This window comes from Oryctolagus cuniculus, chromosome 11 (genome assembly GCF_051225735.1).
Source record: "Oryctolagus cuniculus isolate XC-2025 breed Fujian yellow rabbit chromosome 11, ASM5122573v1, whole genome shotgun sequence".
In the NCBI taxonomy this organism is placed as follows: Eukaryota; Metazoa; Chordata; class Mammalia; order Lagomorpha; family Leporidae; genus Oryctolagus; species Oryctolagus cuniculus.
The window spans coordinates 74668993-74684185 of NC_142877.1; the positions used below are offsets into that span (position 1 = coordinate 74668993).

Here is a 15193-nt window from a genome sequence, read left to right on the forward strand (position 1 = left end):
GGAGACTAGAGGGAACAACCCCCCGGGGGGGGGGAAGTTCACAAGGCTAACTGGAAGAGAGAGAGAGAGAGAGAGAGAGAGAGAGAGAGAGAAAGGGTGACTAGTACGGACACGGGTTTCTCTCTCTCCGCTCACCTCTCAAGGGCGAGCAAGACAAAGAGCAGGCGCCATCTTGGACATACGTCATAAGCAGAGCGACCTCAGGTCTGCACCGGCCCTGAGCCTAGCAGAAAAACCTGACTCTGGGCGGGGCGAATTAACAGGAGATTAGGAGCTAGTAAATTTGTGGTGCTACTGAACTGAGACTGTGAAAAAAGAGACGGTGGGGGAGAGAACTCACGGAATTCACGTGAGCACTCTCCAGAGACGCTACAATTCCGTAACTTTGGCAACCCAGTGGGAGACTGAAGGAGAATTTGAGCCCACTCTGAGGGCCGAACAGATTCCCTGTGGGGATCTTGGGAAAGAGCTTCCGATCTCTGGCTCCTGTGGGTATATCATTTGCCTGCTAACTACCTCCAACTTCATTCAGCTGTGCGGAATTACTTCCCTTTTGAATCAAAAAAAAAAAAAAAAAAAAGAAAGAGAGAGATTTACCACGCCTAACCTGGGAGTGTCACCTTTGGCACACCAAACAGAGCTCTCAGGCCACACCCATCTCAAGCCCTAAGGCTCCATCAAAAACAGATAGTCCACTTAATCTAGAGTCATAGTATAACAAGAAAAAGCACCACAGTGAAGAAACCAAATATCTCCAATATGCCAAATAACAAACGCAAAAACCGAGGTAATAAAAACAAGGAAGTCACCATGACGCCCTCAAATGAAAAAGACACCCCAATTCAAGATTATGAAGATGATGACATAGAAGAAATGCAAGAAGCAGATCTCAAAAAATTGATAAGAACATTAAGAAGTTCTCAAAAACAAATTCTGGAACTACACAAATCCTTAATGGACAAGATAGAAAATCTCTCTCGTGAAAATGAAATATTAAGGAGGAATCAAAATGAAACGAAACAACTAGTACAACAGGAAACTGTGATAGTGACTGAAGTGAAGAATTCAATAGATCAAATGAAAAACACAATAGAGAGCCTTACAAACAGAATGGGTGAAGCAGAAGAGAGAATATCGGACTTAGAAGACAGAGAACAGGAAAGGATACAGTCAGACCAAAGAAAAGAAGAGGAAATTAGAAATCTGAAACATATTGTCGGGAATCTTCAGGATACTATTAAAAAACCCAACATTCGGGTTCTAGGAGTTCCTGAAGGCATGGAGAGGGAGAAAGGATTAGAAGGCCTTTTTAGTGAGATATTAGCAGAAAATTTCCCAGGTTTGGAGAAGGACAGAGAAATCCTAGTACAGGAAGCCCACAGAACCCCTAATAAACATGACCAAAAGAGATCCTCACCACGACACGTTGTAATTAAACTCTCCACAGTGAAACATAAAGAAAAGATCCTAAAATGTGCAAGACAGAAACGTCAGATTACTCTCAGAGGATCTCCAATCAGACTCACAGCTGACTTCTCATCAGAAACTCTAAAAGCTAGGAGGGAATGGCGAGATATAGCCCAGGTACTAAGAGAGAACAACTGCCAGCCCAGAATATTATATCCTGCAAAGCTATCATTTGTGAATGAAGGTGAAATAAAGACTTTTCATTGCAAACAGAAATTGAAAGAATTTGTTGCCACTCGTCCAGCCCTGCAAAAGATGCTTAAAGATGTGTTACACACAGAAACACAGAAACACGGTCATCAATATGAAAGAAGGTAAAGGAAGGAAACCAAGGAAGGAAACCTCACAGCAAAAGATCACAGGGAATTCAAAGCATATATTAGAACTTATCTTTGGCAAATGGCAGGGCAAAGTTACCACTTATCATTAGTCACTTTGAACGTGAATGGCCTGAACTGTCCAGTTAAAAGACACCAATTGGCTGATTGGGTTAAGGAACAAAACCCATCTATATGCTGCTTACAAGAAACACATCTTTCCAACAAAGATCCATACAGACTGAAAGTGAAAGGCTGGAAAAAGATATACCATGCCAACAGAAATGAAAAAAGAGCGGGCGTAGCCATCTTAATATCGGACAACATAAACTTTACCACAAAAACTGTTAAGAGAGACAAAGAGGGACACTACATCATGATTAAGGGATCAATTCAACAGGAAGATATAACAATTATCAATGTATATGCACCTAACTACAGGGCACCAGTTTATCTAAAAGATTTATTAACGGACTTAAAGGGAGACTTAGACCCCAATACAGTAGTACTGGGGGACTTCAATACTCCACTCTCAGAAATAGACAGATCATCCGGTCAGAAGATCAACAAGGATACAGTAGATTTAAACGACACCATAGCCCAAATGGATCTAACAGATATATACAGAACTTTCAATCCTACAGCTAAAGATTTTACATTCTTCTCAGCAGTACATGGAAGCTTCTCTAGGATTGACCACATACTAGGCCATAAAGCAAGTCTGAGCAAATTCAAAAGAATTAGAATCATACCATGCAGCTTCTCAGACCATAAAGGAATGAAGTTGGAAATTAGTAACTCAGGAATCCCTAGAGCATACGCAAACACATGGAGATTGAACAACATGCTCCTGAATGAACAATGGGTCATAGAAGAAATCAAAAGAGAAATCAAAAACTTTCTGGAAGTAAATGAGGATAACAGCACAACATACCAAAACTTATGGGACACAGCAAAAGCAGTGTTAAGAGGAAAGTTTATATCAATAGGTGCCTACATCAAGAAATTGGAAAGGCACCAAATAGATGAGCTTTCAATTCACCTCAAGGATCTAGAAAACCTACAGCAAATCAGACCCAAATCTAGTAGGAGAAGAGAAATAATTAAAATCAGAGAAGAAATCAACAGGATTGAATCAAGAAAAACATTACAAAAAATCAGCCAAACGAGGAGCTGGTTTTTTGAAAAAATAAACAAAATTGACACCCCATTGGCCCAACTAACTAAAAACAGAAGAGAAAAGACCCAAATCAATAAAATCAGAGATGAAAAAGGAAATGTAACAACAGACACCACAGAAATAAAAAGAATCATCAGAAATTACTACAAGGACTTGTATGCCAGCAAACAGGGAAACCTATCAGAAATGGATAGATTCCTGGACACATGCAACCTGCCTAAATTGAACCAGGAAGACATCGAAAACCTAAACAGACCCATAACTGAGACAGAAATTGAAACAGTAATAAAGGCCCTCCCAACAAAGAAAAGCCCAGGACCAGATGGATTCACTGCTGAATTCTACCAGACGTTTAAAGAAGAACTAACTCCAATTCTTCTCAAACTATTCAGAACAATGGAAAAAGAGGGAGTCCTCCCAAATTCTTTCTATGAAGCCAGCATCACCTTAATTCCTAAGCCAGAGAAAGATGCAGCGCTGAAAGAGAATTACAGACCAATATCCCTGATGAACATAGATGCAAAAATCCTCAATAAAATTCTGGCCAATAGAATGCAACAACACATCAGAAAGATCATCCACCCAGACCAAGTGGGATTTATCCCTGGTATGCAGGGATGGTTTAATGTGCGCAAGACAATCAATGTATACACCACATTAACAGACTGCAGAAGAAAAACCATATGATTATCTCAATAGATGCCGAGAAAGCATTTGATAAAATACAACACCCGTTCATGATGAAAACTCTAAGCAAACTGGGTTTGGAAGGAACATTCCTCAATACAATCAAAGCAATCTATGAAAAACCCACAGCCAACATCCTATTGAATGGGGAAAAGTTGGAAGCATTTCCACTGAAATCTGGAACCAGACAGGGATGCCCACTCTCACCACTGCTATTCAATATAGTTCTGGAAGTTCTAGCCAGAGCTATTAGGCAAGAAAAAGTAATTAAAGGGATACAAATTGGGAAGGAAGAACTCAAACTATCCCTCTTTGCAGATGACATGATTCTGTATTTAGGGGACCCAAAGAACTCTACTAAGAGACTATTGGAACTCATAGAAGAGTTTGGCAAAGTAGCAGGGTATAAAATCAATGCACAAAAATCAACAGCCTTTGTATACACAGACAATGCCATGGCTGAGGAAGAACTTCTAAGATCAATCCCATTCACAATAGCTACAAAAACAATCAAATACCTTGGAATAAACTTAACCAAAGACGTTAAAGATCTCTACGATGAAAATTACAAAACCTTAAAGAAAGAAATAGAAGAGGATACCAAGAAATGGAAAAATCTTCCATGCTCATGGATTGGAAGAATCAATATCATCAAAATGTCCATTCTCCCAAAAGCAATTTACAGATTCAATGCAATACCAATCAAGATACCGAAGACCTTCTTCTCAGATCTGGAAAAAATGGTGCTGAAATTTATATGGAGGCACAAGAGACCTCGAATAGCTAAAGCAATCTTGTACAACAAAAACAAAGCCGGAGGCATCACAATACCAGATTTCAGGACATACTACAGGGCAGTTGTAATTAAAACAGCATGGTACTGGTACAGAAACAGATGGATAGACCAATGGAACAGAATTGAAACACCAGAAATCAACCCAAACATCTACAGCCAGCTTATATTTGATCAAGGATCTAAAACTAATTCCTGGAGCAAGGACAGTCTATTCAATAAATGGTGCTGGGAAAATTGGATTTCCACGTGCAGAAGCATGAAGCAAGACCCCTACCTTACACCTTACACAAAAATCCACTCAACATGGATTAAAGACCTAAATCTACGACCTGACACCATCAAGTTACTAGAGAACATTGGAGAAACCCTTCAAGATATTGGCACAGGCAAAGAATTTCTGGAAAAGACCCGGGAGGCACAGGCAGTCAAAGCCAAAATCAACTATTGGGATTGCATCAAATTGAGAAGTTTCTGTGCTGCAAAAGAAACAGTCAGGAGAGTGAAGAGACAACCGACAGAATGGGAAAAAATATTTGCAAACTATGCAACAGATAAAGGGTTAATAACCAGAATCTACAAAGAGATCAAGAAACTCCACAAAAACAAAACCAACAACCCACTTAAGAGATGGGCCAAGGACCTCAATAGACATTTTTCAAAAGAGGAAATCCAAATGGCCAACAGGCACATGAAAAAATGTTCAAGGTCATTAGCAATCAGGGAAATGCAAATCAAAACCACAATGAGGTTTCACCTCACCCCGGTTAGAATGGCTCACATGCAGAAATCTACCAACAACAGATGCTGGCGAGGATGTGGGGAAAAAGGGACACTAACCCACTGTTGGTGGGAATGCAAGCTGGTCAAGCCACTATGGAAGTCAGTCTGGAGATTCCTCAGAAACCTGAAGATAACCCTACCGTTCGACCCAGCCATCCCACTCCTTGGAATTTACCCAAAGGAATTTAAATTGGCAAACAAAAAAGAGGTCTGCACCCTAATGTTTATTGCAGCTCAATTCACAATAGCTAAGACCTGGAACCAACCTAAATGCCCATCAACGATAGACTGGATAAAGAAATTATGGGATATGTACTCTTTAGAATACTATACCGCAGTAAGAAACAACGAAATCCAGTCATTTGCAACAAAATGGAGGAATCTGGAACACATCATGCTGAGTGAAATAAGCCAGTCCCAAAGGGACAAATACCATATGTTCTCCCTGATCGGTGACGACTGACTGAACACCAAGAGGGAAACCTGTTGGAGTGAGGTGGACACTATGGGAAACGGTGGCTTGATCAGCATAGCCCTGTTAATGAACAACTTAATACATTATCCCTCTTAGTAGTTTTTTTTATCTGTTCTACTTAATATGACTGGTTTAGATCTGTAATTGATGCACAGTTATTCTTAAGTGTTGAAAATTAACTGAAATGTGATCCCTGTTGAACATGGTGGTGGGAATGGGAGAGGGAAGAGATGTATAATTTGGGACATCCTCAGGCTGACTTGCCCCAAGTGGTGGAGTTGGAAGCATACCAGGGGATTCCAATTCAATCCCATCGAGGTGGCATGTACCAATGCCATCTCACTGTTCCAGGTGATCAGTTTCAGTTCACAGTTGGTCATGGTGAAGGGACTGGGAGTCAAAGGGAACACATAGACAAGTCTAGTACCTGCTAAGGCTAACCGATGGAGTAAATAAAGGGGAGAGTGATCCAACATGGGAAGTGAGATACTCAGCAGACTCATAGAATGGCAGATGTCCTAAATAGCACTCTGGCCTCAGAATCAGCCCTAAAGGCATTCGGAGCTGGCTGAAAAGCTCATGAGAGTATTTCAGGCATGGAAAGCCAAGACACTCTGGCAAAAGATCTCTGCGAGTGAGATCCCAGTGGAAAGAACAGGTCATCAAAGAAGGAGGTACCTTTCTCTGAAGGGAGGAGAGAACCTCCACTTTGACTATGACCTTGTCTAAACAAGGGCTTCCATAGCCTTGGAAACTCATGACTGGAGCATAGGGAGATTACTGATGCCATAGACAGGAGTGTCAATTGGTAAAGTCAACAACAGGAGTCACTGTGCACTTACTCCTCATGTAGGATCTCTATCCTTAATGTGCTGTACATTGAGATTTAATGCTATAATGAGTACTCAAACAATATATTTCACTTTGTGTTTCTATGGGGGTGCAAACTGTTGAAATCCTTACTTAATGCATACTAAACTGATCCTCTGTAAAAAAAAAAAAAAAGAAAAAAAAAAAAGAAATTATCAATTCCCAACTTGACTCTCACTGGGATTAAACATGACAATAGGTCTGCTCTGATTTCATCATCATTTAAAAAAATCATCTATTATTTTTCACTTTATGTTTCTGTGTGGGAGCAAACTGTTGAAATCCATACTTAATGTATACTAAGCTGATCTTCTGTATATTAAGATAATCGAAAATGAATCATGATGTGAATGGAAGGGGAGAGGGAGTGGGAAAGGGGAGGGTTGTGGGTGGGAGGGACGGTATGGGGGGGAAGCCATTGTAATCCATAAGTCGTACTTTGGAAAATTATATGCATTAAATAAAAGTTAAAAAAAAAAAAAAAGATTATCTTTTAGGCACTCTATTAATTACTACAGAACAAGGAGAACATGGTATTTGTCCCTTTGGGATTGGCTATTTCACTAATTACAATGTTTTCCAGTTACACCCATTTTGTTGCAAATGACAGATTGTCTTTTTTTACCATTGTATAGTATTCCATGATGTACATATCCTATAATTTATCATAATTTATCTTGTTTTCAATTGAAGGGCATTTTGGTTGATTTCACATCTTAGCTGTTGTGAATTGAGCAGCAGAAAATGTGGGGTTACAGATAATATTTTCATATGCTGATTTCATTTCCTTTGGTTAAATTCCCAGGAGTAGGATGGCTGGGTCAAATGATAGGTCTATATTCAGATTTCTGTGGTATTTTTTTTTTTTTTTTTGGAAAGGCAGAGTGGATAGTGAGAGAGAGAGACAGAGAGAAAGGTCTTCCTTTTGCCATTGGTTTACCCTCCAATGGCCGCCACGGCCGGCGTGCTGTGGCCGGCGCACCACGCTGATCCGAAGGCAGGAGCCAGGTGCTTCTCCTGGTCTCCCATGCGGGTGCAGGGCCCAAGCACTTGGGCCATCCTCCACTGCTTTCCCGGGCCACAGCAGAGAGCTAGCCTGGAAGAGGGGCAACCAGGACAGAATCTAGCGCCCCGACCGGGACTAGAACCCGGTGTGCCAGTGCCGCTAGGTGGAGGATTAGCCTATTGAGCCATGGTGCTGGCCCTGTGGTATCTTCATGCTGTCTACCACAGTGGCTGTATCCATTTATTTACCCACCAACAGTGGATTAGGGTACCTTTTTCCACACATTCTCACCAATGTTTGTTTGTTGATTTCTATCTGAAAGCCATTCCAAGGGGAGTGAGGTGAAACCTCCTTGTGGTTTTGATTTGCATTTCCTTGATCGCTAGTGATCCTGAGTATTTTATAATGTGTTTGTTGTCCATTTGCTTTTTTTTTTTTTTGAAAATGCCTGTTTAAGTTCTTTGCCCATTCTTAACTGGATAGTTTTGTTGTTGAGTTTCTTATGCTCTTTATATTCTTGATATTAATACTTTATCAGTTGCATAGTTTGCAAAAAGTTTCTCCCATTCTTGTATTGTGTCTTCCCTTTGTGGAGTGTTTCTTTTGCAGTGCAGAAGCTTCTCCATTTGATGTAATCCCATTTATCAATTTTGGCATTGATTGCCTGTGCATCTGGGGTCTTTTCCAAGAAGTCTTTGCCTATGCCAATATCTTGCAGGGTTTTCCAGACGTTCTCTACTAATTTGATGGTATCAGGTTATAGATTTAAGTCTTTGATCCATTTTGGGTAGATTTTTGTGTAAGATGTAAGGTAGGGGTCTTGTTTGTACTTTGGCATGCAGAGATCCAGTTTTCCAGCACCATTTGTTGAAGAGACTATCCTTGCTCCAGGGATTGATTTTAGCTCCCTTGTCAAAGTTGGTTGTAGAAGTGTAGGTGATTTTGGAGTTTCTATTCTGTTCCATTGGTCTATCCATCTGTTTTTGTGACTGTACCAGGCTGTTTTGATTATGACTGCCCTGTAGCATGCCTTGAAATTAGATATTATGGTGCCTCTGGCTTTATTTTTGCTGTATAAGATTGCTTTAGCTATTTGAAGTCTCCTGTGTTTCCATATGAATTTCAGCATCACTTTTTCTATATATCTGAAAAGAATGTCCTTGGAATTTTAAAGTATTGCACTGAATCTGTAAAATGTTTTTGGTAGTATGGACATTTTGCTGATTGATTCTTCCAATCTGTGATTACAGAAGACTTCCATTTTTTGTGTCTTTTTCTTTTTCTTTCTTTATTTAATGTTTTCTAATTTTCATTGTGGAGATCTTTGATGTCCTTGGTTAAATTTATTCAAAGGCGTCATTCCCCATCTTCGTGGAGGAACGACACAGGACCCTGCGCTGTTCTTTCGTCTGCTCGGCCCTCCCCAGGTTTACTGCTGGTTCTTCCCGGGTTGGCTACCGTCCCTTCCACGGAGGTGGAAGGGCGGTTCCCCCTGCCACTTTCCCCACTTCCGCGGGGGAGCGGCACACCGCCGGCCGGCTCTCTTGGGGGCTGCACAGGTGTTCCTTCAGATAGATGTTCCTGGTGCATGTTGTCTCTCTCCTCCTTTATAGTCCTTCCACCAATCCCAACTCTGCTACCCACACGCCGAGTACGCTGCTCTCCTCCAATCAGGAGCAGGTCCTACAGTTTATTGGTTGAACTGGAGGCAGCTGTGTAGAAGCTGTTTCTCCCTTCTCAGCGCCATATTGTGGGAGAGCAGATGCATAGAATAAGTCTTAATTCCAGTAACTTAGTCTAGTCTGAGTTGCTCCCCACAGAAGGTATTTAATTTTTTTGTAGCTATTGTGAATGGGATTGATCTTAGAAGTTCTTTCTCAACCATGGCATTGTCTGTGTATACAAAGGCTATTGATATTTGTGTATTGATTTTATATCCAGTCACTTTACCAAATTCTTCTATGAGTTTCAATGGTCTCTTAGTGGAGTCTTTTGGATCCCCTATAAATAGAATCATGTCATCTGCAAATATGGATAGTTTAACTTCTCCTTCCCAATTTGTATCCCTTTGATTTCTTTTTCTTGCCTAATGGGGAATGGGCATTCTTGTCAGTTTCCAGATCTTAGTGGGAATGCTTCCTACATTTCCCTGTTCAATAGGATGTTGACCATGAGTTTGTCATAAATAGACTTGATTGTATTGAGGAATATTCCTTCTATACCCAATTTGCTTAAAGTTTTCATCATGAAAGGGTGTTGTATTTTATCAAATACTTTCTTTGCATCTATTGAGATAATAATATGTTTTTGTTCTTAAGTTTGTTAATGTGATGTAACACATTGATTTCCGAATGGTAAACCATCCTTGCATACCAGGGATAACTTCCACTTGGTCTGGATGAAAGATTGTTTTGATGTGTTGTTTGATTCAGTTAGCTAGTGTTTTGTTGAGAATTTTTGTGTCTGTGTTCATCAGGGAGATTGGTCTGTGGTTCTCTTTCTCTGTTCTATCTTTTTCTGGTTTATTAATTAAGGTGATGCTGGCTTCACAGAAGGAGCTTGGGAAGATTCCCTGTCTTGAGAAGAATTGCAGTCAGTTCTTTAACTGTCTGGTATAATTCAGCAGTGAAGCCATCCAGTCCTGGGCTTTTTTTGTTGTTGTGTAGGTCTTTATTACTGATTCAATATCTATCTTGTTTATTGGTCTGTTTATGTTTTCTATGTCTTCTTGTCTCAATTTAGGTAGGTTGTATTACCCAAGAATCTATCCATGCCTTCCGCATTTCCTGGTTTGTTGGCATACAACTCTTTGTAGTAATTTCTGATGATTCTTTTTATTTCTGTGGTACCTGTTGTTATATTTTCATTTTCATATCTAATTTTAGTGCTTTGGTTCTTCATCTTTTTTGGTCAGTTGGGACAATGGTGTGTCAATTTTGTTTAATTTTTTGAAGAAACAGCTCTTTGTTTCACTGATCTTTTGTATTTTTTATTTCAATTTTGTTTATATCTCCTCAAATATTTCTTTTCTCCTACTAGTTTAGGGTTTGATTTGCCATTGTTTTTCTAGGTCCTTGAGATGCCTTGATAGCTAATTTATTTGGTGCCTTTCCAATTTCTTGAGGTAGGCAACAATTGCTATAAACTTCCCTCTTAACACTGCTTTTGCTGTATCCATAAGTTTTGATGTGTTGTATTCTTATCTTCATTCATTTCCAGAAATATTTTGATTTCTCTTTGATTTCTTCTATGTCCCACTGTTCATTCAGAAGCATGTTGTTCAGTCTCCCATGTTTACATATGTTTTAGAGATTCTTGAGTTGTTGTTTTCTAGCTTCATTCCATTATAGTAAGATAAGATGCACGGTATAATTTCAATTTTTTTCAGTTTGCTGAGACTTGCTTTATGGCTTAGCATGTGGGCCATCCTAGAGAAAGTTCCATGCACTGGTGAGAAGAATGTGTTTCTGCAACTGTAGGATGAAAAGTTCTGTAGATATACATTAGGTCCATTTGGTCTATAGTGTCGACTAACTCTGTTGTTTACTTGCTGATTTTCTGTCTGGTTGATCTGTCCATTGTTGAAAGTGGGATATTGTACTCCCCCCATTACTATTGTATTGGAGTCTATGTCTCCTTTTAGATACATTATTGTTTGTTTTAAATAGGAAGGTGCTCTGTAATTAGGTGCATGCAGATTTATTATAGTCACATCTTCCTATTGATTTGATCCCTTAGTCATTACATACTGCCCTTCTTTGTGTATAGTTTTTTGTGTTAAATTCTATTTTGTCTGATATTAGGATGGCTATACCAGCTCTTTTTTGGTTTCTCTGAGCATGGAATATATTTTTACATCCTTTCACTTTTAGTCTGAATGTATCTTTATTGATGAGATGTGTTTCTTTTAGGCAGCAAAGATGGGTTTTGTTTTTTAATCCATTCAGCCAGTCTGTGTCTTATCTGGAGAGTTGAGGCCATTTACAGTCAAGGTGATTATTGGTAAGTAATGACTTGGTCCTGCCATTTTTCCATAAGTATTTCTATTGTTTACTTTGGATTTCCTTTGTACTTTTACTGGGGGATTTTCTGCCTTCACCATCTTTCATAATGATGCCCATGTTTCTCTTTCTGTGTGTAGCCCATCCTTAATCATCTTTTGTAAGGCTAGACAAGTAGTGAGGAATTCTTTCAATTTCTATTTGTTATAGAAGGTCTTATTTCACTTTCATTTATAAATGAGAGCTTTGCAGGGTATAGTATTCTGGGTTGACAGTTTTTTCTCTTAAGTCTTGGAATATATTTTGCTATTCTCTTCTAGTCTATAGGGTTTCTTATGAGAAATCAGCTGTGGGTGTAATTGAAGGTCTCTGAAAGTAATCTGGTATTTCTTTCGTGCACATTTTAGAATATTTTTTATATTTTATTGTGGAGAGTTTGACCACAATGTGTCAGGTGGAGATGTTTTCTGGTTGTCCGTTAGGAGTTTTATGTGGTTCCTGTACTTGGGAGTCCCTTTATTTTTCCAAATTAGTTAAGTTTTCTGAAATTATTTCACTAAAGAGGCCTTCTAATCTATTATCACTTTCCAAGCCTTCAGGACTCCTGAGACCAGTATATAGGATTGTTTGATAGTATCCCATAAATCTCCAGCACTGTTTTTTAGTTTTCTTATTTCTTCTTCTTCTTTTTTTTTATCTGACTGTAATATTTCCAGAGATTTGTCTTCTAACTTGGATATTCCTTGTTCTGCTTTACCAAGTCTGTTGTTAAGGCTTTCCATCACATTTTTTATTTGATCCATTTAATTCTTCCTTTCTAACATTTCATTTTGATTTCTCTTTTAAAATCTCAGCTTCATGGGAAAAATTTTCATTCATGTTGTGTTTGGATTCCTTTGCTTCATGGATTTTTTTCTGATTACTTCTAAGTAATTCTTTTTTATTGACAGGCAGAGTGGACAGTGAGAGAGAGAGACAGAGAGAAAGGTCTTCCTTTGCTGTTTGTTCACCCTCCAATGGCCGCTGCGGCTGGCGCGCTGTGGCCGGTGCACCATGCTGATCTGATGGCAGGAGCCAGGTACTTATCCTGGTCTCCCATGGGGTACAGGGCCCAAGTACTTGGGCCATCCTCCACTGCCTTCCCTGGCCACAGCAGAGAGCTGGCCTGGAAGAGGGGCAATCGTGACAGAATCCAGTGCCCTGACCGGGACTAGAACTTGGTGTGCTGGCGCCGTAAGGCGGAGGATTAGCCTAGTGAGCTGCAACGCCAGCCACTTCTAAGTAATTTTACAATCAATCTTTTGAATTTCATTTCTGGCATTTCTTCAATCTCTTCATCTTCACATTCTAGTATTGAAATGTTATTGTGTTCCTTTGGGGCATCATGTCGTCTTGCTTATTCTTGTTTCTTGAATTTCTGCATTTGTTTTTATGCATTTGTTTAGATACTTGTTTTTTTTTCCCCCTTTTTTTCTCTTATGGCTTTTATGTTTGAACTATGCCTCTGTGGCTTAGTGGAGAGTCTGCTCTTTCAGTGATTACCCAGAGGCATGTGCTAGGTATGGTCAGGGAGCTCTGTTCTGAGCTCTAGGGTGACAAGAGTATCCAAAGTGATACCTATTTCAGGTGTGGTAAATCTCCTCTTAAAAAAAAAAAACAAACTCAAGGGGGAGTGTTTGTTTATCTCTTTGGTGTAGTCTCATGCTTACCTCCTTTCCTCCAAGGAAACCAATGCCCAGGCTCTAGCCCCAGTGGGTGTAATATTCATTCACACTGCTACAACCACAAAGGATCCATGCAGTCCTTAGTGTAATCATGGATCATGCAGCAGTGACCTTCACCAGGCAATCAGGGTGACCTGAGTGTGGGCAGCCACCCACAGTAACACCCAGTGACTAAGCCACACCCTGCATAATCCCATGCAGCCACAGTGTTTTCACAGTCCCAGCACACAAGACTCCCACCATCACGAATGCCCAACCCATTGTCACTGCTCCCAGCCAGACTCCAGTGTCTCCTCTCAGCTGGTTGCTGGGTGCACCAACACAAGCTGTAGCAGCTGTTATGTACGTCCAAAATGGCACCCTCTCTCTCAGCTAGTTATAGGACGATGATGCATCGGGGAGAGAGAAATGAGCCACTCCCCATTTTTTCACTCTAGGTGGCAGATACGCTGTCCCCCTCAGGGTTCCAAGCTGGATTCATGCCAGGCTCCCTCCCCAGCTTTATCTCCAGTGGCTTGGGCTTCTGCAGACTAGTCTTACCTCACTCTCCAAAGCTGGTACTGAGGCTCTTGGCTGCTGAGGTCCACACCCTCCACATAGATCCACAGTGTTCCTCCAATTTGTGTGACGTTTCCTCTGCCGTTTTCTCCCTAACTCTTCCCCGAGACTATACTCTCTCCACTTTTTTCTAACTACCTTCCCCTAGGCTAGAGCAGCAAGCACCCTCCCTATTCTACCATCTTCTCTATGAAGGTCTGAGAAAAAGTAAAGATACAAGGAAAACTTTTAGGTTGACATAGTATGGCAAGTAGATTATGACCTTAAACTAAACCCTTGCTGGTGCTTCATTTCTCTGTAAGAACTCTCTAGAAAAAAGTGCCTTGGGGAGAGACTAGTTAGAAAATAATTTACCCAGAGATAATTATTACTAACAGGAATGAATCTTTTCCCACTCTGACTCACTCAATGGAGACTACTTTTAAGTAATTATCTTGGTTAAATTTTATTAATCTTTTGGCACCGAATAAAATGGTGTGCATTATAGGAGGACATTGTTCACCACTGAGGTTTGAAGCTCTTGGGTAGCATTTGAATGCAAATAGAATTTGATAGCAGGATTGATTTAGGAATAGTTGTTCACATTTTCCTTATTTTTCTTTTTTTATATCTTGAATGTTTGGGCAATTAGTTTAAGAGAGAATTGCAAAATTTTAGCTCAGAGAATATGGGATTTTTCTGATTACTTTGAGTCAGATTTTATGTGTTTTGAATTTTGATGCTTCATGTTCTTTTACTATCCATTGCTTTGAAAACTGAAATGGCTTAATTGCTATGTTGGACTTGGGAATTTTATGGTAGAACTAGGGATATAGGTAGATATTTTGAAAACTAAATTAACCTTTTATGCTATTGATATTGTTCATATTCATTACAATGACAATGTAAAAATACTGAAAAGTTATAAAAAAGAAAAAAATTAGTTCTTATCCTATTACAAGATATAACTATGGTCAGCCCACTAGTGTATTCTGCATGTTTTACTGTGAGTCATTTCAAAATTAATATATGTTAGTTGGAACACATTCATTAGGCACCAAAAGCACCTTACGGTCTATATAACATAAATTTCTAATTTTTGCTAACATTATGGACTCCTTTGAGTACATAGCAAAAGCTATTGATTCGCTTCCCCGCAAATTCACATATGGCCAGGCACAAAATTTTGTATTTCTTACCAGGGTTTCTTAGACAATCTGAATCCTATAATAGTCTATGAATTCTAGGCTAAATCCTTGAGCTAAGGCATGATTGTTTTTCAATATCTCAAAATCTGATACACAGTGAAATATTGAAATGCTCTCCTATGTAATGCTCAGATTTGTTCAAAGG

General features: G+C 39.7%; 1 long non-coding RNA gene across 1 annotated transcript in view; it reads right to left on the reverse strand.

Annotated features, from left to right (window-relative positions):
* LOC149123530 (uncharacterized) overlaps window positions 1-14143 on the reverse strand; it is a 34390-nt gene extending 20247 nt beyond the window's left edge. The window contains exon 1 of the long non-coding RNA XR_016217146.1: window positions 13844-14143. This is a non-coding gene — a long non-coding RNA (uncharacterized LOC149123530). The remainder of the gene's footprint in view (window positions 1-13843) is intronic.
* Window positions 14144-15193: the final 1050 nt, after the last annotated feature.